General features: G+C 35.9%; 1 pseudogene; it reads right to left on the bottom strand.

Moving 5' to 3' along the window:
• Window positions 1-3,910: 3,910 nt before the first annotated feature.
• LOC122902327 lies at window positions 3,911-4,533 on the bottom strand (annotated as a pseudogene).
• Between the last annotated feature and the right edge of the window lie 17,997 nt (window positions 4,534-22,530).

Raw genomic sequence — 22,530 nt, 5'->3', positions numbered from 1 at the left:
CTGCCTTTGACATGTGACTATAATTAGCTCTTTACTAATAGCAACAGAATTGACACATATATCAAAGTTTTGTATCCCATTTCTATTGAAACTATTGCTGATACTTTGAACTAATGAAGCCAAAGAAGTTTCTGGAAAATTTCTTTTCACTGCTAGTGCATGTGTGCATGTGTGTATAACTGCAACACACATATCATCTTGGACATTATGAATGATTGAGGACTGGGAAGAAAATGAGCAAGAGTCATGAAGTAGTGATCTAATATATTTATATTTAAAACCTTGCCCATGTTCCTTGAGCCAAATTGAAATTCTTTACTACAGGTGTCTACAGTTGTCTATGCAAATATGGCATTGTTGAGTCAACCCCCCTTTTCACTTAGGTTAGTACTATGTCTCAGGATAAAGAAAACCTTTGCTCAGACAAGAACTAATAGATCACAGATAATTAAAATTATCCTACTTGGATCCCAAGCTCAATATTTAGCTAGAAATAGAACACAGGAAGTCAGTGATATAGTTATTGCACAAATTCTACTCACAAACTATGGTCTTTATCATTTGAGGGACACAAAGAAGTAAAGAAAAAAAAATCTGTACTGAGTTAACTTATATTTGGAAGAAAACAAATGTGTAAGATGTAGAACTTAACAATTTAATATTGCCTATGATAAGACCAAAAACAATGGAATGTAGATGGTATGGAACTTGAGAAGAGGAAGTTTTCTGAAGGGCATATATATGTGGTAGTAGGTAGTATGATATGCTGCCTTCATAAATTTAGGAAAATAAACCAAAAGCAATTGTATTGAGCCTATGAACTAATGTTATTTTATTATGAGCAGTCCAATGCATGATCAAAAATGACCCCAATTATTATAAATCAGAAACATCTATATTTTTTTAAATTTTATTTTAATTTTTCAGTGTTCCAAAATTCATAAGAAGCATCCATATTTGAACTGAGGAGGGAAAAAAAACTTGTACTTTCAAAGAAATGTATATATTTCTAGTTAATAATCATATCATTCTAAATATCTGGGGGGAAAAGTTCAGGATAAGTTAAAATTCACAAATTGTTTTCTAGTATAACAGTTTTCAGACATATTCAAATACCTTTAATAAGAAGTGTTTCCAACTCATTCTAGCTCAATAAGTTTTTCATTTGCAAAGAAATTTGAGTCCTTTCAGCCTTGACTTAAATTGTAGATAAAATAGTTTTGTGCAACATAGAATAAAGGGCTTTTAAGAGGTTTAGAACATTTACAGATAGAAAATAGCTCATGCAGAGCATTGTGATGAGATAAGTGTAAAGAATTCAGAACCATACAGATTAATTTTCCTTTAAAATACAAATTGAATATGGATTGATGAGAAAAACTACTTGGGAGAATAGAAGTAGGCCACAAAATATTTTAAAAAGTTATTTCAAATATTGTTCATGTATTACTTTTAATGAGATAATGTAAATGAACTTACCTAAACATATACTTTGTTTTAATGTTTATTAGTCACAGTCAAAGGATCATTTTTATGGTATAAATAATGTTTCTTAAATAATTACAGTTGATCCTGAAAATTTTGTTATTGCCTACAACTTGCATAAGTATTCCCCACGAGCTGTGGTTATTTTCAAAATATGTAGGTGCAAAGACTAAGTGAAGATAGAAGAGATTAAGTACATTATAGAAAGCAATATGCTAAGATGGTTTATTGGTTAATAAAGGCATAATGGCAGACCATTCTACCTTGCTCTGTTGACTGTTTCTACTTTTATGTAGCCATTGTCTTCTTAAAATAGGCTCCTCCAATATTTGTTAAATATACTCAACTTCTCAAAAAATATATACTCAATTTCTCTAATATCAGGGAAAACATGCTCCACCAAATGCACGTTTTAACTACGTACAAGCAGCTGTGCTTTGCCTTTCCCCATTCTTCACAAATTATCTTGACTCAGCCACAGTTGTCCATACGTTCTCCTTATTCTAATTCAGTTACACTTCTGCCCCATATTCTTCTCATAAATTTAAATTTAAAAATAATTTTGGGGTAGGGACGCCTGGGTGGCTCAGTTGGTTGAGCATCTGCCTTCACCTAGGTGATGATCCCAGGGTCCTGGGATTGAGTCTGGCATTGGGATCCTTACTCAGTGGGAGCCTGCTTCTCCCTCTGCCTGCCATTCCCCCTGCTTGAGCTCTCTCTTTCTCTGACAAATAAAAATCATTTAAAACTAATAATAATAAGTTGGGGGCACCTTGAGTGGCTCAGCTGGTTAAGCATCCAGCTCTTGGTTTCAGCTCAGGTCATGAGCCTTGGACAGAGGCTCTCAGACAGAGCCCAGAGTTGGGCTCCCGGCTCAGCAGAAGATCTGCTTGTCCCTCTCCTTCTACCCTCCTTGTCCTCTCTCTTCCTTAAATAAATAAACAAAATTGTTAAAAAAAAAAAAAAGTTTCTTTGGGAGCCACTAAGAAGAGTATTCCTCTTGGCCTTGAATTCTGAAAATATTCAATATTGAATTATTTTTCTGAAAATGTAGTAGTTAATATAATTATTTTAGAATTTTTTCTTTAAAAAATCTGTAGTGGGCTTAGTTAAGGTTTGCTATGAACAATTTGTTATGCTATACTGTCTGCATTTCATCATTATATGTCAAGTACACTTTGAGATAGATATTTTGTTTATCTAAAAATAGGGCATAAGTAAATATGAAAGAATTGGAAAAGTAGATTTGAAGATAACCATGTATTTTTTTTATCCAAAAGTATTGGTGAACATATGAATTAAATCAAGTGATTGATCATTGCTATATATTTCATTTATTGGGAATTGACTAAATTTTATTCCAGTGTTAATCACTCAGGTCTTTCTAAAAGAAAATCAAATAAGCAAATAAGCACAAAGAAAATAAAAATATGTAAAAATTAATGACCCAAATCTCTGCACCAGAACACTTTCTCAGCATTTCCACAAACATTATTGCCTCCTTTCTATCTCAGGCACACAGAAGAACAAGCTTAAACATACTGGCTTAAAGAGAAGCAAAATAAAAGGAATATAATCTTGCTGTTCATATAAAAACATGTAAATTATAGATATAGAAGGCTGATTAGTTATTGATTAGAAATTGGTTAGAAATTGCTGAGCATATAGACTCATTGGTGAATGAGTCTCTCAAATGAGAGCATAGAACAGCTGTTCAAAAGCTCATTTACTCCCCAACAGTTTGACTTTGATGTTTGGGAAAATATATTTTTTTTTTTTTTCAGAATGAACTCTACCCTTACATTTTATTAAAAGAAAAAACATCGTGAGTTTCCCAGCAGCTCACCTGAATTGAAAAAGTAACATGATTCAATATGAAAATAAGAAACTGTCTGCAAATGTCTGAGAGTAATAAACTTCAATAAACAGTGCATACAGCGGTCATACTGAGCAACAAGCTCTCATACAGAATAAAATATTTTAATATGTTTCAAATCCAAATTTCTCTTTAAAATCATTCATGAAAAGGACTCTCAAGTAGCCATCAGCACCCCAATTAGTCAAGCATCAGGAAGCTACATTCCAGCTATTTCTTATTTTTTTTTTTAAGATTTTATTTATTTATTTGACAGAGAGAGATCTCAAGTAGGCAGAGAGGCAGACAGAGAGAGAGGGGGAAGCAGGCTCCTTGCTGAGCAGAGAGCCCGATGCGGGACTCGATCCCAGGACCCTGAGATCATGACCTGAGCCGAAGGCAGCGGCTTAACCCACTGAGCCACCCAGGCGCCCTCCAGCTATTTCATACACAAAGAGACATCTTTTCACCAGTCAGTTCCTTCTAATGTCTTTTAGACATTAGGAAAATAAAAAGGCTTAACGGACTTTTTTGCTTCTCTAACACTCCCCATTCTACCAGTTCTTCAAATCATGAAAATCGAATTTGCTGAACACCAGAAATTTGTTAATGTGCTGTATGTTAATATGCTGTATAACCCATATGTTCTGTTGGTTGACCGTCCGCAGCTGTTAAGCCAGGTGGTAACTGGTTAACTGGTTGTTAAATGCCTCCTCTGTAAGTTCTTCACTTAGTCCATCCAGAGCTGGGACTGTTCCCCCAATCCCTTTCTCTCCTTTCATAGCCTCTCAGAGTTTCTAAAGGTATAATTTTAGAGGTTCTACATAACTGTGGAAGCCTCGCATGGCAGGGGGCTTATCATCTCCACTGATAGTTTTCCATTGCTGTTGACAGCATCTTTCACTTGCTTCCGATGTTATAAAGCGAATGAACTCACACATTCTTAAACACATTCTTTGGCATCTTTTGCAGTCTTTCCCATTTGAGGTAAGGCATTTTTCATGATCCTTGCTGCATTTGTAATTAGAAGATCTATATCTTGTTCTCTAAGACTTTCTTTTGGACCATTTTGTCTACATGATCATTCAAGCTGTCCTCGGTATCATCATGGTATAACAGACTGACTTCCTGCTGACATAGTCAGCAGAAATGTGTGGTTGAGAAACACGTGTTGTAGCAAGGTCACCATCCATCTCCAATGCAGCCCTCGTTGGCTCCCATGTCTAATCAGCTGTTTGGTCAGACAGGAAATGGCTGCAAAGGAACTAGTTCTGGTGTGGAGCTACCAAACTTACTTTTTTTTTTTTTTAAATACACTGTTTTTTGAGGAGTAGTAAGAAGAACAGTCTAAAAGTATGAAGAATTCCAGATCAATAAACTACTTGATATATCATTTGAAGACAAATCATTCAAACTAAAATAAATAAATACGTTTATAAATAAATACACAAAAATAAATACTAAAATGCATTGTTACTTCACTTCTGGAGTGCCAAGTGTCTATTCCATTTTGCATTCCAACCAGCAATGTATGAGAGTTCTTGCTCAACATCCCTGCAAGCATTTGGTGCTGTCAGTGATCTTGATTTTGGCGATTCTAAGAGTTGTAGAGTGTTATCTTCTTGTTGTAATTTTCATTTCCCTGTTGACATTTGGGGCAGGGCATCTTTTCATATGCTTATTTCTCATCTGTGTACCTTCTTTGGGGAGGTGGCACTTAAGACCTTTACCCCATTTTTTAATCAGAGTGTTTTTTTTTAATTTAAATTTAATTAATTAACATAAAGTATAGTATCAGTTTCAGATGTAGAATTCAGTGATTCCTCAGTTGTATATAACACCCAGTGCTAACTATTTCACATGTCCTTCTTAATGTCCATCTCCCTGTTACCCCATCTCCTCACCCCCATCCCCTTCAGCAACCCTCGGTTTTTTTCCTATAGTTAAGAATCTCTTACGGGGGATGCCTGGGTGGCTCATCTGGTTAAGCAACTGCCTTCAGCTCAGGTCATGATCCTGGAGTCCTGGGATCCAATCCCACATCAGACTTCCAGCTGATTCCATGCAGAATCTGCTTCTCCCTCTGATTTTCTCCCTTCTCATGCTCTCTCTCTCTCTCTCAAATAAAAAAAAAAAAAAAAAACCTTTAAAAAAAAGAATTTATTATGGTTTCTCTCTATCTCTCTCTCTAATTACATCTTGTTTTATTTTTCCTTCTATACTCCTCTGTTTTGATTCTTAATTTCCACATATGAGTGAAATCATGTAATAACTGTCTCTCTCTGATTGACTTATTTGCTTTGCATAATACCCTTTAGTTCCATTCACATCGTTGCAAATGGAAAGATGTCAAATTTTTGACAGCTAAGTAATATTCCATTATATATACGTACCACTTCTTTATCCATTCATCTGTCAAAGGACATCTGAGATCTTTCCATAGTTTGGCTATTGTGGACATGCTGCTATAAACATTGGGGCTTAATGCTGAATTTTAAAAGTTCTGGATGTTTTGGTTAATAGTCCTTCATTAGATGTGTATTTTACAAATATTTTTTCCCAGCCTGTGGCTTGTCTTCTTATTTTTTTGGCATTGTCTTTCACAGAGCAGACTTTTTAAAGGACTTTTAACAAAATCCAGTTTATAAATTATTTCTTTGATAGAGAAAAAGTTATCACCATAGCCAAGGCATCTAGGTTTTCTTCTATATTTTACAATTACCTCTGTGATATGTTTCTAGTTAATTTTGGTGAAGGGTCTAAGGTCTGTGTGCAAATTTAGCTTTTTACATGTGAATGCTCAGTTGTTCCAGCATCACTTGTTGAAAGACCATATTTTCTCCATTGTATCTTTCTTTGCTTCTCTATCAAAGATTAGTTGACTGTATGCATGTGGACTATTTTCAGGCTCTCTATTTTGCTTTGATGATCTGACTACTCTTTCACCAATACTATAATTATCTCGATTACTGATTGAAGTTTTATAAAATAAGCCTTATTAATGGGTAGTAGTATCAGTCTTCCAACTTTATTTTTCTCCTTCAACTAAGTATATTCTTGATAAACTATAACTTTATAAATTTATCTTATAAGAAAATTTCAAGAAAAATTAGTACTAAAATATAGTCATTTTTACAAAAGAAGGTAGCAAATACTCATCATCATAAGTATGAAGGACAAAAGAATACATTTCAGCCTTTTTTTTTCTTCATTGAGAGAATTTAAGTGGAAAATAATTGTAACAACAACAAACTAAAATCTCTCCAGGTAGAATTTGTGAATTCTAGTATGAATCTAATGAAGGACTTGGAAGCAAAAAATGCTTCCAAGAATAGATAAGGTATAGAAAAAATTCACTAGGATGACTACTTGGAAACAGGTGAAATGCATGGAAAATAATAGGAGTGACATGTAAAGGGGGCTTTTAGGCAATAGGATTGAACAATGGAATGCAAAAAAAGAGCCCACAGCTATCATCACGTGGCTGAATACAAACAGGCCCATTAGGCCACCCACCCTGCGATATCCATAAGCCCTAGCTAACCCATGGGTTACTTTCAACCACGCACATGTACCAAGAAAGGGAAAACTCCATATTTTGTCATACCTCCTCATCTTCCCCCTTTTAAAAATTCCCCACCCACTGCCTCCATGCAGAGAGTCTCTTTTCTGTTGTCCTGTCCATGGCTCCTTTTTGGTAGATTCAGTAAGCTTCTATCTCCTTTGTTCTGCCCCAGATGAATCTTTTAACTCCCGTGCCACCAGCCTCCACCTTATTCATCACCCCAGACCTGAGGGCCCCCACCCAATCTGAGAGACCCCACATGGCATATTTTAAAAATAGAAAAATGCAATGTAATAATTTTAGACCTTATTCAAATTAATATTTATCAGGTTTGTTGATTAGCAAAGAAGGGGTTTGCAAGGACCCAGGATTAGGATTTGATCTTTTATGAGAAGAGATATATAAAAGTTTATTCTAATCTCAGCTGTCTGAACATATAGCCAGTCTAACTTTTTCCCGTGTTTGGACACAAGTTTAAAGAAGTTAGGCTTTCTTTTAGCACAGCAGTTGAAGGGAGATATGGCTCTGCTTTGGGGTGGTCAACTAAGGTAACAAGTGCCAAGATGTTAAGGACTATGATGTGAGAAACAAAGCAACGAAAAAATTAAGTTCTCTTAATGCCTGCAGCCCATTGACAAGTCTTTGAAACAGGTAGTGTGACCTCCCTTTAGGAACTCAGCTTCCTCTATGTTGACACTTTGCTAAAGCAAAAAGACAACCTTAGCTTAACATTATCCTCATCCCCTAGGGTCCTGTGAGTCTACTTTAACATACAGAGATTTCTTTGGAGGGGCACCTGGATGACTCAGTGGGTTAAGCATCTGCCTTGGGCTCAGGTCCTATGATCAAGCCCTGCATCGGATTCTCTCCTCAGTAGGGGAGTCTGCTTCTCTCTCTGTGATTTCTCTCAAATAAATAAATAAAACCTTTAAAATTTAAAAAAAAAAAAAGGAGAAGGAAAAGAAAAAGAAACTCATTTGGAAACCTTCTTTATCTCTATCCCCCAAGATATGTATTAGCAATCATCTCCCAAGCATAGGACCACTGATACATATTTGAAGGGTCTTATGACTAAGGTGTTATTGGACAATAAAAAATGACTTTTCCTAAGAAGAGCTAGCCCCCACAGTTCCTGGAAACCTTACTTCCAGTATTCCTTAGAGACTTAAACTATCTCTAACCCATTCCCAACTTGAAAGTATATAATCAGTCACCTGTTACAACCCCAGGGCGGCTCTTTCGTCCACAGGTCCTGTCCCTGTGCTTGAATTAGACCATCCTTTTGCACGAAAGAAGTCTCAAGAATTCTTTCTTGACCATCGGCTCCAAACTCCAACATTTCCACATCAGACTATAATACAGTTTACTTTGGGGCTAGTTGCTTTCTTGCTTATCTGTACTTTTTTTGGTCCAGTTTTGATGCCCTGACTAAAGGTCAGGTCACTTCCCCTTCTTGAGCAGTTCATTAAATCCACATGTCAATCAGGTTCCTTGTTGGGCTTTCATTGATGGGAACTTTAAATATCAGCCCAGGGACCACGCACCAGACTCTGTACTCTAGTACCCCAGGGTCCACCAAAGTTATTCAAATTAGCCAATCCCCAGGGAGCCTGAGAAAGTTGAGTACCATTGCTCTGCTTGTTGCATAACAGTTTGCTGTTACCCTTTACAGAGGCAGCCCCCTATGTGGCCCTGTCTGGTAGCTTTTTTTTTTTTTTTTTAGTTATACTACAGAATTCTTCCTTCTAGACATTCAAGTGTCATTACATTCTGTCCCACCATCAAAAAATATTTAAATTTTATGTAACAAGGAGGGATACGTTAGACACATACCAACTGAATGCAGCGAACATCACATTCAAAATTGAAAAAAAAAAAAAATCTAGCCCTACAATTTAACAAGATAAAAGGGATGAGTATAGAAATTAATAGTGACATAACATACACTCTTTAAAAAAACACTACTATAGGGACGCCTGGGTGGTTCAGTGGGTTAAGCCACTGCCTTCAGCTCAGGTCATGGTCTCAGCATCTTGGGATGGAACCCCATGTCAGGTTCTCTGCTCATCAGAGAGCCTGCTTCGCCTTCTGTCTCTGCCTGCCTCTTTGCCTACTTGTGATCTCTCTTTGTCAAATAAATAAATAAAATCTTTTAAAAAATAAATAAAAATAAGGAACACTATTATAGAGATAAAAGAGGATACACTATGATTAGTTACCCATATGGTATGAGTTATTTCAAAGGAAAAGGGAATTTGGAAAAGGAAATGGGGTGACTACTGACTGTGTTAATGAGGTTTTATCCACTCACAGCACTGGATGTACATAAAGACCTGACTGTTCTAATGGCAATGATTGATTAGAGACCTTGTTAAAATTCTCAAAGTAACAAAAGATAAATCAGATTATTGGACTTCTATTTGGGCATAGACAAATTTTGACTTTAGCATGGAAATGGCATCTTAATATTCTGAAATTACATTTGAAAAATTATTTTTTTCAGTAATGTTCTGACCCACAGAAATTACAGACTTCTGCACAAGAATTATTAATATTCTTGCATGTTCAACTTTAGACTTTGTCACTTCATCTAATCCAGAAGTCAGAAGTCTTTTTCTATCTGTTCCACCATTTCAAAGGTTTTGGTCTATAAAGGCAATCAAGTTGTTTATTAGTTTCTCTTTCTTGGTCATATAGGCAATGATCTGCTACAGAAATTAGTTTGATATTTTTTTCTCTTTTTACTAGATTACTGAGTTTTATCACATTTTACTTGAATACACTGGGACAAATACATCTGTTTTATCATTAATGCTTATTTTCAACACTTCTTTTTTCTCATTTTGTCAGGTGTTTTTTCCATTAACTTTGTACATGCATTAATACGTATAAAAATATTCCTTTTAGGTCTTTTCATAAAATAGAACTGTTAAGCAAGCATTTTCAGTCTCATAAAACTGGTTTTTACACAAGATCATGATTCAGCTTTGGGGATTTTCCTTGACTTCAGAATAGATTTTTAAGATTATAAATCAGTTGAAATTAGCTATATAATATACAAATAATAAGTTGGTGCTTCCTTAGTTATATTCCTCACTTTTAGTTTGACGTAAGATGTGACTACCAAAAATATTGTTTATATACTCTCTGCCTGTATTGGGAAAGCAGCCTCTCCCCCAAAAAATAGACAGACAAAAGACAGAATGGACATCCCATTCTGAAGCTAAAAGAATCTATTCACAGATTAAAAAATGATTATCCTTTTTTAAAAGATTTTATTTATTTATTTGACAGAGAGAATGCACATAAGCAGGAGTCGTCACAGGCAGAGGGAGAGGGAGAAGCAGACTCCCCACTGAGCAGAAAGCCTTATGCCGGACTGGGTCCTGGGACTCTGAGATCATGAATTGAGCTGAAGGCAGATACTTAACTGACTGAACCACGCAGGTGCCCCAACAATGCAGGTGTCTATAAGAATATCATCTTCACATAATGGAGAGCATATGGTAAAAATTCTAGAGAATTCTGAAATCTCTTAAACTAACGTGAAGTATTAGCTATGTGGGTGGTCTCTTTGTTCTACAGCTCAGTCTCTGTGCAGTCCACTTGGGGATGTGTCAAATAATTTCTTTCACCCACCCATTGAATATTGATGGTCAAATTAGTTATTTTTTTAAATTGAATCCAGTACTCTTTAAGATGCCATCCTTCTTTCATCCATGCTGCCCATCTTTCTCTTTTTTGGAGTTATTTTTACAATCCATTTATTTCATCTGCAATATCTGGGATATTTGTCAATCTTCCTTTACTGTTTTTTTTTTATTTTTGTTACTGTACACATCCTTCCTTTACATATATCCTTCTGTGCAAAATAACCACTGAGAATGGCAGTGATATTAATGTCACACAGAGAAGTTTAGCTGTATTATAATTTGAAGAGCTGAAATTTTCAGTGCAGTCAATAAATGAATTAATTGGGTTTGTACTGGATTGAGAAAGGAGAGATAAATTTTCAACAACAACAACAACAAAGAAAAAATCAAAAAACAAAAGCATAAGAGAATTATTTGTAAAAATCTAAGGAATTACATTTTAATATAGACACGAAGTAGATAATTTCCTGGGAAAATATACTTTAGCAAAAATTGACCCCATTCAACAAAGAAAACTTAAAATAATTTCAATAAAAAACAGTAAAATTTGCTGACCAATTTTCTCCCTGCAAAGCTCTATATTACTTGAGTGTAGGTAAATGCTTTCTAACTATGTATCAAAATTCAGATGCAATAATAACAAAAAATATTTACAAGTGAGACAACCAAAAATTCATATGGAAAACAAAAGCTATAAGCAAACCAAAAGATACAAAACAAACTGGAAAGAAAATATTCATGACATATATTACATATAAATGAATAATACCCCCATTTTTTCCAGCTACCCCCTATTTATTAATATTTAATCTCATTCACATACATATGTAATATTAATATTTATTATTATATATAATCTCCTATAATTCTTCTTCTCGAGAATCTTCAGTAATATAATCCCTCCTAGATTTCTGCTGATAAAAAATACATTGAAAGTTTACTCAAAGGACATATTTCCCAATATAATATTCACAGTTGACCAAGGAAAGTCAAGAAGGGTATGGAAAAGAGATAGATATCCTATAGAACAGAGTGCAAAGTAATGGTGTATAATGAAGTGGGAAACTATTCCCAGGGAGCAGAAGCAGGTTTTAATCAGGGGGTATAACCTACTCCTGGTGTAGGATATCTGATAACAATTACCTAGTAATTACCTACTAATTTCGATGGTAACAATTACCATTGAAAAATTGGAAAACAGTATGGAGGTTCCTCAAGACATTAAAAATAGAGTATTCTATGACGCAGCAATTGCACGACTGTGTATTTACCCTAAAGATACAGATGTAGTGAAAAGAAGGGGCACATGCACACCAATGTTCATAACAGCAATGTCCACAATAACCAAACTGTGGAAGGAGCTGGGATGTTCTTCAACAGATGAATGGGTAAAGAAGGTGTGCTTCATATATGCAACAGAATATTACTCAGCCATCAGAAAGGACAAATACCTACGATTTGCATCAACATAAATGGAACTGGAGGGGATTATGCTAAGTGAAATAAATCAAGCAGAGAAAGTCAGTTATTATATGATTTCACTTATATGCGGGATAAAAGGAATAGTGCAGAGGACCATAGGGAAGGAAGGGAAAACCAAAAGGGAAGAAATCAGAGAGGGAGATAAATCATGAGAGACTCTGTTCTCTAGGAAACAAACTGAGGGTTGCAGAAGGGTGGAGGGTGGGGGAATGGGATAACCGGGTGATGGATATTAAGGAGGGCACATGTGATGATTACTAAGTGTTACATGCAACTAATGAATCACTGCACAATTAAAAAAAAAAGGAAAAATTGCTATGGAACAGTATTGCTATGTACATATCATTAGTCTATGTTTCAGACAGCAATGTTTACTATAGTTGTTTACCACTCTTTTTAGGTGTTGAGGAAAATATCTTGTTCTTTTGAGTTTGTAGATCTCCAAATCAGGAGGACCTTGCCTGGATCTGATGTAGATGAGGCATAATAATACTGACGATTGATAGATGAGATAACTGGGGTTTCTAGAATAGGACAAAGGCTATTTTGCAAGTGGGAGATGCATGAATAATTCAGTTGAGGTCTGACTATATGGTATATTAATGTCCATGGTTTTTCACCCCTCCCCATGATCATACCATTTGCCTTATGTATTATCAGTGCCTTTCACTTTGGTTCTGGCCTGGTCTTGACTTATTCTGGGGATAGACTGTTGGCCAGATGCGATGTAAGCACAAGCTTTAAAAAAGGACTTACACATTTCTGCTTGTGCATTTACTCTCTGCCATTGCTGTGAGATGGGCATTTTCAAGCTATCCCAGTCATTCCAGGAAGGAGGAAGAGAGATACATGAAACAGAATAGAATTACCCCAACTGTCTGAGGCATTACCATCTAGATTATTTGTCAGACAGCCAATTCCCAGATTAGATCAAATCCACCCAAGTTTAGCAGAGCCATCTAGTTGACCTCCCCAGATGTTTTCCCAAATACACTTATTCTCTTAAGTAACTTGGGCTTTGACACTATTTTTTTCATATGCAATTACTTATTTTAGAGAGACAGAAAAGAGAGGAGAAGGGAGGGGAAATGAGAGAGAGAGTCTTAAGCAGACTCCTCACAGAGTGCAGAGCCTGACATGGGGCTTGATCTCATGACCCTGAGATCATAACCTGAGCCAAAATCAGGAGTCAGATGCTTAACCAACAGCATCCCCCATGTGTCCCAATACTATTTTTTAATGAGTCATCATCTCATATTTAGGTACAAACTGTATTCTTATCTCAAATAATGCATTATTTGAAACGCTATTAGCTAGTAACTTTTGTCATTATTCTAAACCATACATAAGTAATTTGATTTTGAACTGCTCTATGTGTTCTATTCCATTTTAATTATCTTGTACCATATACTGACTTTGGAAAATAACCAGTTTTAAATGACTGTTGGTTTTTAGATAGTATATCTTTTGCCATTTAAGTGTACAAAGTAATGAATTTTAAATAGAAAAAAAAGTTACCCAAGCCTAAAATCATTTAGCAAAATATTTATATAACCGTAGATATTTTTGTTTCTTAGAAAAGGTCATTTGGCTATATGACATTTTTGAAAGTGTGACTGTGGTAAAACAAAATCAATTTTAAACCATTTACCACACAGTAATAAAAGTCCATGTTTATCTTCATTCTCATTATCAGTTAATTCAGTCATGTCTATGTAATTATTGTATCTGAATATGACCTTCTTGTCTTTCCGGGCTATTAGCTATTCTCTGCATACTCATGCATGAGATATGGACTTAAAAAAAAAAACTTTTACATAGAAAAGAGCATCATTTTAGTGAAAACTCTGTAATCTATATTTAGGGATGTAAAGCATATACTATCTGATTGCATTTGATTGATATATATTCTTTAGCGTTTTTGTTTTGCCTTTCCCATTACATTAGAGCATAGATTCATGATATATTTATTGCTTACTTTCTTTAGACTAAGCCGCATGCTAAGGATATAAAGATTTATCTGATGAAAGATATGGTTTCTACACATTTCTTCCCAGACACACTATCCAACTGATGCAGCCAAGGATCAATTCTCCTGCTATCAGAAATATCCAAGAAGAAACAAAAAAGTCCTCGGACTTAAAGAGAGCTATGTCAATTACTAAGGTACTTCCTTTCAAAGTGCTGTCCCGAAATTAGAACTAGTTTCTAATTAGGTCAGTTTCTGCAGTTCACTACAAACCAAGTAGTGAACTGTGCATTTTTATATAGTAGATTTTAACATAGGCACTATGGAGAGGCAGTAGTGTCCCGTCTTCAGACACCACAAATATTATGACTTTCTTGAGTACTAAAATGGGAAGCTTTTTCCTCTATCCTCAGCGGAGTATCCTTGATGTCAATTTTGGAGTGATAAGAAAACCTGCTCGCCACTCATGATTATGTAAAGTACTGAAATTTCATGCTTTGTAAAACAAGGTAGATGCTGACATTGTTTTTTCTTTAATACAAAGAGATTCAACTAAAATAAATAGGATAAAATCAGGTATTAAAATGAAGTTATAGATGAATTTTAAAGAAAGCATATTAGTTTTATTTTACTGCTGCTATGAATTACTACACATTTAGTGGCTTAAAACAACACAGATTTAATATCTCATAGTTGTGCAGATTAGTAGTCTAACAGGAGTCTCACTGGGCTAAAATCAGTAAGTATGTGGGCCTGCATTCTTCTTTGGAGGCTTTAAGGGAGAATCCATTTGTTTGTTTTTTTCAGCTTCTTGAGGTCAGAACATTCCTTGGCCCTTGACTCTTTCTATCATCTTCAAAGCCAGTGATTAATAAATTATTAAATCTTGCTGATTTCTTTCCGTGGCTCTCTGGGAGCACCACTATGACCACAGCTCCCTCTGATCTCAGCTGGGATTGATTCTTCGTTCTTAAGAATCTATGGGATAGGCCTGTGACCACCAGAATAAACTAAGATAATTTTCCCATCTCGGTTTTAATTGTAATCTTAATCTCAATCTTCATCACATCTACTAAGACCCTTTTGGCATGCCAAGGTGACATATTCACAAATTCCAAGAACTAAAACATCATCATTATGGGAGGCCATTATTCCACCTTTCACAGACTGTTAAAAAAAGCAGTGGTGTTCCACCAAAGCATCAAAATGCAGCACAGAGAGAGAGACAGAGAGAGAGAGAGAAAGTTCTCTCCCAGACCTACTGCCTTTGGGTCTTCATCCTGGGTCTTCACACGTTCATTTAAATTTCTGAGCATCTGCAAATTGACAGGCATGAATACAAAAATATAAAAATGTTTAAGTAAAGGTAATATTTTTAAGAGAAAACACACAATAAATAAATCACACTATGCCACTCAAAATATTTTTCTACTCTAATTCAAATTGCTATGAAAAATCATATGATGTGGTCACACAAACACACATATATAGACCCCTAGACTTAACATATGTGCAGGGATCTTAAAATATAAATTCAATACCACTGCAAAAATGCAAATTTGTCACATGTTTGAAGATTTGCATATATAGCAGGAGCTGTTGTGGCAGTCTAAGAAAAATCTGGACTTGCCTGTGAGTATAGATGGAATGTTAACATCAGACACTTCCCAGATATCCATTTTAGTGAGAATATAAGCATAAGAACTTCAGTCATCACTGAAAATAGAGGAGAGATTAGATCTGAAGAAACTGATGATAAGAATTAATGAAGATGATGGGGGCATGTGATAAAGTCAATTCCAGTTCTATGCCATAGAGATGGGTATTTGCGCACTGACAGTGCTATGGGAAGAAGTGCTTTGGGCAAAGGACAAAGGACGTGAGAGACACTGTAAGAAGAGAATGCTCTCTTTAGGGAAAATGGCTGTATTTAAACCTTAGCCTCAGAACCGCTAGTTATTTAACACAAGATATGCCACATAACCCGTAGCTTATACTTCATTGCTCTCACCTATAAATGACACAATAACTTTACCTATTGGAATGGAAACTGGTAGTTAATGTGCAGCCTCAGTGGCTAGATAAATTGGTTCTTTTTTGCACCTTAAAGGGAAAAATAAATTGAAAAAAATCATGTACAAGCAGCCAATTAAGAATCATTCTGGTGACAAAAATATGACTAAGAGCATTTCTTTTCCACACAAGTCTGATTGCCTCAATTTAGCTCTCATTTGTTTGGGAAAGAAAGAATGGAATGCAAAGGCAGGGAAATGAATTATATTTTGAAATTTTGTCTAGTACAGAATTCTGGTATGGTTACCAGCACATGGTACTGTCTAGAAACAAATAAATTAGAAGCATACTTGTCTTTCAAGGGAATTATAATGCCAGTGAAACTAGCAACTGGAACTAAAGTATATTTTGACCATACACGTTTTTAACAGAACTCAAGTTCACAAACCTACATGCATAGGAGGCTGTCTATGGAAGCCTTCCTTACCAGAGGTAGCCTTCCGCCTCAATATTCACTTTATGTGGCCTCAGAGGAGAGGACAAAGGATGTCCCAGAAAGCAGAGCAAAGGGCTTCAAAAGCCAATAGATGAGAGCATTTTTCTTCTAGAGAGCAAAATCGGGTTGTAATCAAGGATCTTTTCAATTCCAGTTGGCAGAACTTTACCATTGCCCTGGAGTATCTCCATATTTCATTTTCGAAATTAGGGAAGTTATTTGCAATGATCTTGCTTCTGCTCTACCTTGTTTATTGTACGAGTTGAGAGCAAATTACTCATCTACTTGGTTCATATATTCTAGCTTCCTAGTTCCATCTAATTGGATGTGGACATTTGCTGGGAACACCTTGAATCTTCATCAGAGAAAAAATGAACATATTCCACATGCAGAAAAAAATGATGACATTGGTATTTGGTGAATAGAAGGGGAAACTGAGATAGAGACTGGTAGCACAGAAAACAGACCATTTTCCCTGTACTCATAAGGCTCGCTATTTTCCGAGGACTTACTCTGTGACAGAGTTAAAACCACTGGAATGACAACAGAATCTGGCTTATTGTAACTTCCCAAATGCAGCTCTTTCATCTATCCGTCTGCTTCCTGGATACTGATGCCCACAACAGTATTGTGTTGAAGTGGGAAGAGCTTTCATCAATCTGGTTTCCTGAATGGATGTGATGGAATTGAGTCCTAATCAGGAAGTCCTCATTTAGTCTTCACATGAATAAGATTAAATTCTATTGTGTTAAGTAAGCCACTGATATTTGGAACCTTATCTGTTATAGAAACTCACATTATTTTGACTAATTACTCTGCCTTATGGGGCTGCTGAGAGAATTACATGAGCTAATTTATGTAAATCCTCAACAAATAGTTGTTCTTACACTTTCACTAAGATGTGTTTGACATTTTACAACTTGGGGCACATGCAGTGCTGCTTTGGTTTGTCAAAGAAACATAAATATTTCATTAAGAATCAGAGTGGCACCTGCGTGGCTCAGTCAGTTAAGCAGATGACTTCAGCTCAGGTCATGATCCAAGTCTGAGCATCAAGTCCCATGTCAGGTCCCCTGCTCAGGGCAGAATGAGATTCTCCCTCTCCCTCTACCTCTCCCCTTCCTTGTGTGTGCTCTCTCTCGCGCGCTCAGATAAATAAACAAAATATTTTTAAAAAGAATCATATGTAATCTACAACTAGTAAAGTAAGACAAAGTTCTGTCTAGTGAAAAATATTAACTCCTGAAGCTAGCAAGAATTCATTAAACATTAAATTGTGATGAGGGTGATGTTTAAACAACTTTGGAATTGGCCCATTTAAGGGACTTCTGGTTTCTGAGCATCTCTGTAACACAAGAAAAAATAGAGTTGGAAGTATTAATTCCCAGTTTTTAAAGTCATTCAATGTTTTTGGTATAGAATTTGTTTTCTTCTATTTATGTAATATTAATGTATCAGTAATTTTCCACTGCAAAAGGAACACCTGATTTTCTGAACATATGAAAATAAGATTGTATTTTGTATGGGGAATTTAATATTATACACTAAAATGAATATTTTAAATAAGAATAATCTTGACAATTATCATGTATATAGGTAAACACAATGGTAGAAAAATAGATTTTCTGGGGCACCTGGGTGCCTCAGTCGTTAAGCGTCTGCCTTCGGCTCAGGTCGTGATCCCAGGGTGTTGGGATGAAGCCCCACATAGGATTCCCTGCTTAGTGGGGAGCCTGCTTCTCCCTCTCCCACTCTCCCTGCTTGTGTTCTCTCTCTCACTGTGTCTCTCTCTGTCAAATAAATAAAATCTTTAAAAAAAGAAAAATAGAATTTCTTAAATATTAAGCAATCCTGCATTTGATACTTGGTGGTCCTTTAAAAACACTTCACAGGATATGCCATTGGTAATTGGTATGTTAGCATATTTAATAAAAAATCAGTGTAGTTTAGGTATATTAAAATTATGCCCCAACAGAACACCCTGGAGTGAGCTTTATTGCTTAAACTGTGGAAAGGTCACATATTTTTAGCATATCATCATGTTTCAAAAATAATTACATTTTCCTTGTCAGTGGGGAAATAGAAAGATAAGAACTATAACACACACAATTAAATTTAACCTTCTTAATGGGATATTAGTGATCTGGGATTTACTTTCAACATTTATCAAAAAGGTATTCCTTAGGGCGCCTGGGTGGCTCAGTGGGTTGGGCCGCTGCCTTCGGCTCAGGTCGTGATCTCAGGGTCCTGGGATCGAGTCCCGCATCGGGCTCTCTGCTCGGCAGGGAGCCTGCTTCCCTCTCTCTCTCTCTCTGCCTGCCTCTGCAACTACTTGTGATTTCTGTCAAATAAATAAATAAAATCTTTAAAAAAAAAAAGGTATTCCTTATATACATATTTGTATAGATTATTCAGTGTAGAAGATTGTGACCCATTTCTGGAATTCTTTTTTTTTTTTTTTTTTTTAAAGATTTTATTTATTTATTTGACAGAGAGAAATCACAAGTAATCGGAGAGGCAGGCAGAGAGAGAGAGAGGGAAGCAGGCTCCCTGCTGAGCAGAGAGCCCGATGTGGGACTCGATCCCAGGACCCTGAGACCATGACCTGAGCAGAAGGCAGCGGCTTAACCCACTGAGCCACCCAGGCGCCCCCCATTTCTGGAATTCTAAACAATCAATTACCTCATGCTTTTCAGATAGCCCCATGTGAATTTTCAAATGTCAACTCATATATGACACATAAAAATGGGAATTCAGAGCACCTGGGTGGCTCAGTGGGTTAAAGCCTCTGCCTTCAGCTCAGGTCATGATCCCAGGGTCCTGGGATCGAGCCCCCACATCGGGCTCTCTGCTCAGCGGGGGTCTGCTTCCTCCTCTCTCTCTCTGTCTCTCTGCCTGATTGTGATCTCTGCCTGTCAAATAAATAAATAAAATCTTTTAAAAATATGAGAGTTCATTATTCCTCAGTTTCCTCTTTATAATTATTAATTGATTCCATTCATCTTCCCTTTCAAGAGCTCTTGACAAAATATCTCTTCCCTGCAAAATGTCTTTTTTTTGGACAATACATATGGGCTGGACAGAAAAGCACAGTTTAAATAAACAATCCACAACAGCTGTCCTAGTGTGAGTACACTTGACTAGCTAAAAGCCTCTTTTCCATTTATCAAATATATCTCCTTAAGAAAGATAAAATACCAGAACTTGAAATGCTTAGGCAACCATATCTCTACATTTTCAGAGAAACTTAGTCCATCAGAAATGATCCTTGGGAAAAATACAATGGTGATAATCAATTTGCAGAATGAGAAGTTCTTCTGAATGTATTAAAGATTCATTCAGTCATATGAGATATTTCCAATTTGGTCATCATGACTAACTCCAATAATGTTTCATCTAAACTGAAATAAAATAAGCTTTAAAAATTATTAAAGAGGAATTATATTCTGTACTTCTATTTCTACTGTACCTTGAAACAGATATTAACTGTACTAGAAACTGACGTTAGGCTGATTAACAAAGATAAATGACTAAATTATATAAAAGGGATAGAATTGTCATATGGACTTAGAGTATCCAGGTATTAAAAGTTGTGATATTGACACTTCTCTCCTGGGAGGCCAAAGTATAACATACACTGAATTGTAAGTGTGATACCTACCATGAGCTTCCAGAATTGAACTTAAACACTACTTCACAAAACTGGAATTTGATAGGGTAAATGTCAGCCAAAGAGAGAATGAAATATGTTGCAGGACTCAGAAGAAACTGATCTGAAAACCTGCATAAAAAAATAAATTCTTAATTATATTAAGAATTATATTATATATTATTGAATATGATGCAATAAGCTATATATTGACTATGAAGAATGCACTTTAGACAGTATAATTTTACCATGAGTGACTCCTTAGGAGAATACTGTCACCTAGCACTAATATTCATTTGGTAGAAAATTACCTTGCAGGAGTGAAAGTGGAAAGAAATGACACCTTACAAAAGACCAGAGCTTTGAGATTTGTGTTTGGCATTAAATATCCATGGAGACAAACCATCCGAGACACTTAACTATAGAAAACAAACTGATGGCTGCTGAAGGGGAGGTGAGTGGAGGGATGGGATAATTGGGTGATGAACATTAAGGAGGGAACCTGATGTAATGAGCATTGGGTGTTGTATATAAATGATGAATCACTAAACTCTACCTCTAAAACTAAAACAATACATACATACAAACATACATAAATATTAAAAGTTAAAGTAGATTTTAAAATAAATTAAAAATTAAAAATTTTAGAAATAAAAAAAAAACCTATGAAAAAAAAATCTGTGCCACAGAAACATCTTGTTCATGCCTGGGAAAGCAAAGGAAGATGGCAGGAATGACTAGCTGTATAGTTATGTCTGCTTCCTTCTTTAACAGTAGATCTCTGAGGTTTTATCTTAACTAATGCAGCATGTTGTGGCTCTATGTCCAAATACTTGAACCAGTATCCCACTTACTGGTCTTTTCTAAACAAGAATGAGCGTCTGTCACCCAACTTCTATAGGTCTTAACCAGTGCTGGTGGAAGGTGAAAACCACAGCAGCCACTGTGAATGCAGAGATTGAAATAACAGCATATTTATAATGAAAGAGCTGCTAAACCAGCCTAGTACATTTCAACCATTCCTTTACAGAAAAAGGAACTTCTATTATTCTACAAGCCACTGATTTGTGTGTGTGTGTATGTCTCCTCTTACTGCAACTAACACAGAAGAGCTGTGAGTTGAATCAAGGCTTTGGAAGAAGTATTAGAACTTTGAATGCAATAAGTTGAGAGTCCATGTGAAAGGGCAGATTGCTTCGGGGCATGATTTGAAATGAATGGTAATCAAGCAAATGATGCCTGTTCTGGCATGGCCCGCTTACCCCCAACCTGCTATGTAAAAACATCATGGTTTCTAGCTATGTCAGAGGTAAAGCCTCCTATAGAGATCAGTTATAAACATTGGATACAGTGCACAAATAAATTATTTGAAAGCTTCAGAGTACAACCAAAATCAACTAAACTTGAGTGACCAATACCTCAGAGAAAAGGATGGCCTTGTGACACGAGTCGCACACTTCCCATTGCTTTTTTATTAAGGTCATGTGCAGAAAATGGAGGGGTGCCTGGGTGGCTCAGTCCCTAAGCGTCTGCCTTCTGCTCAGGTCATGATGCCAGGGTCCTGGGAACAAGTTCCTCACCAGACTCTCTGCTTGGAGGGAAGCTTGCTTCTCCCTCTCTTACTCCCCTTGCTTGTGTTTCCTCCTCCTCTTGCTGTCCCTCTCTCTCTCTCTCTCTCTGTGTCAAGTAAATAAATAAAATCTAAATAAACAAACAAGCAAAAACAGTGCAGAGAATGGAAACTGAGGAGGAAAGAGCATCCTGAGATTTTTGGCCCTTTCACTGGAATAAGGAGATAAAAACTGAACTTCTGGATTGCTAAAGAGACCTAGTTTTTGAAATGGTTGGAGAAAACAACCAAGAAATTAGCCTGATATTCTGTGAGTCATTTGCCATAGAAGTATATATGAACATTTAAGTTGATGATAATGTATTATTATGAATTGAAGTAGACCTGCAGTAAGGAATATTATATAATATAAAAGGGAACACTTACTTATGATTAAAAGTTAAATTTGAAAAGGTAAAAAAATCTTAATTTTTTTCTTTTTTTTTAATCCTAAATTTTAATGCAAATAATAACTTCAAATATATAATAAGGTGAGAACTGACTAAATTGAAATTGAAAAATATTGAATCATAATTTGCGATATCAATGCAACTTACTCCATAGCATAAAAAGCCAGAAAAAAGCTCAAGAAAGATAGCATTTGAATATCAAGATTAAGAAACTTGACAAAAGTCACACACATAGAACCATATCCCCCTAAAAAGTGAATTATTTTCAAGAAAATATGGAAACTTTTAATTGGCCTAATTCTGGAAAAATATACATTTATTTCAAAGATCAAAACCATGCTGCA

The sequence above is a fragment of the Neovison vison genome, chromosome 1 (assembly GCF_020171115.1).
Source record: "Neovison vison isolate M4711 chromosome 1, ASM_NN_V1, whole genome shotgun sequence".
NCBI classification, from domain to species: domain Eukaryota; kingdom Metazoa; phylum Chordata; class Mammalia; order Carnivora; family Mustelidae; genus Neogale; species Neogale vison.
The sequence above is the reverse complement of the archived record's forward strand: the minus strand, read 5'-3'. Positions and strand labels throughout refer to the sequence as shown.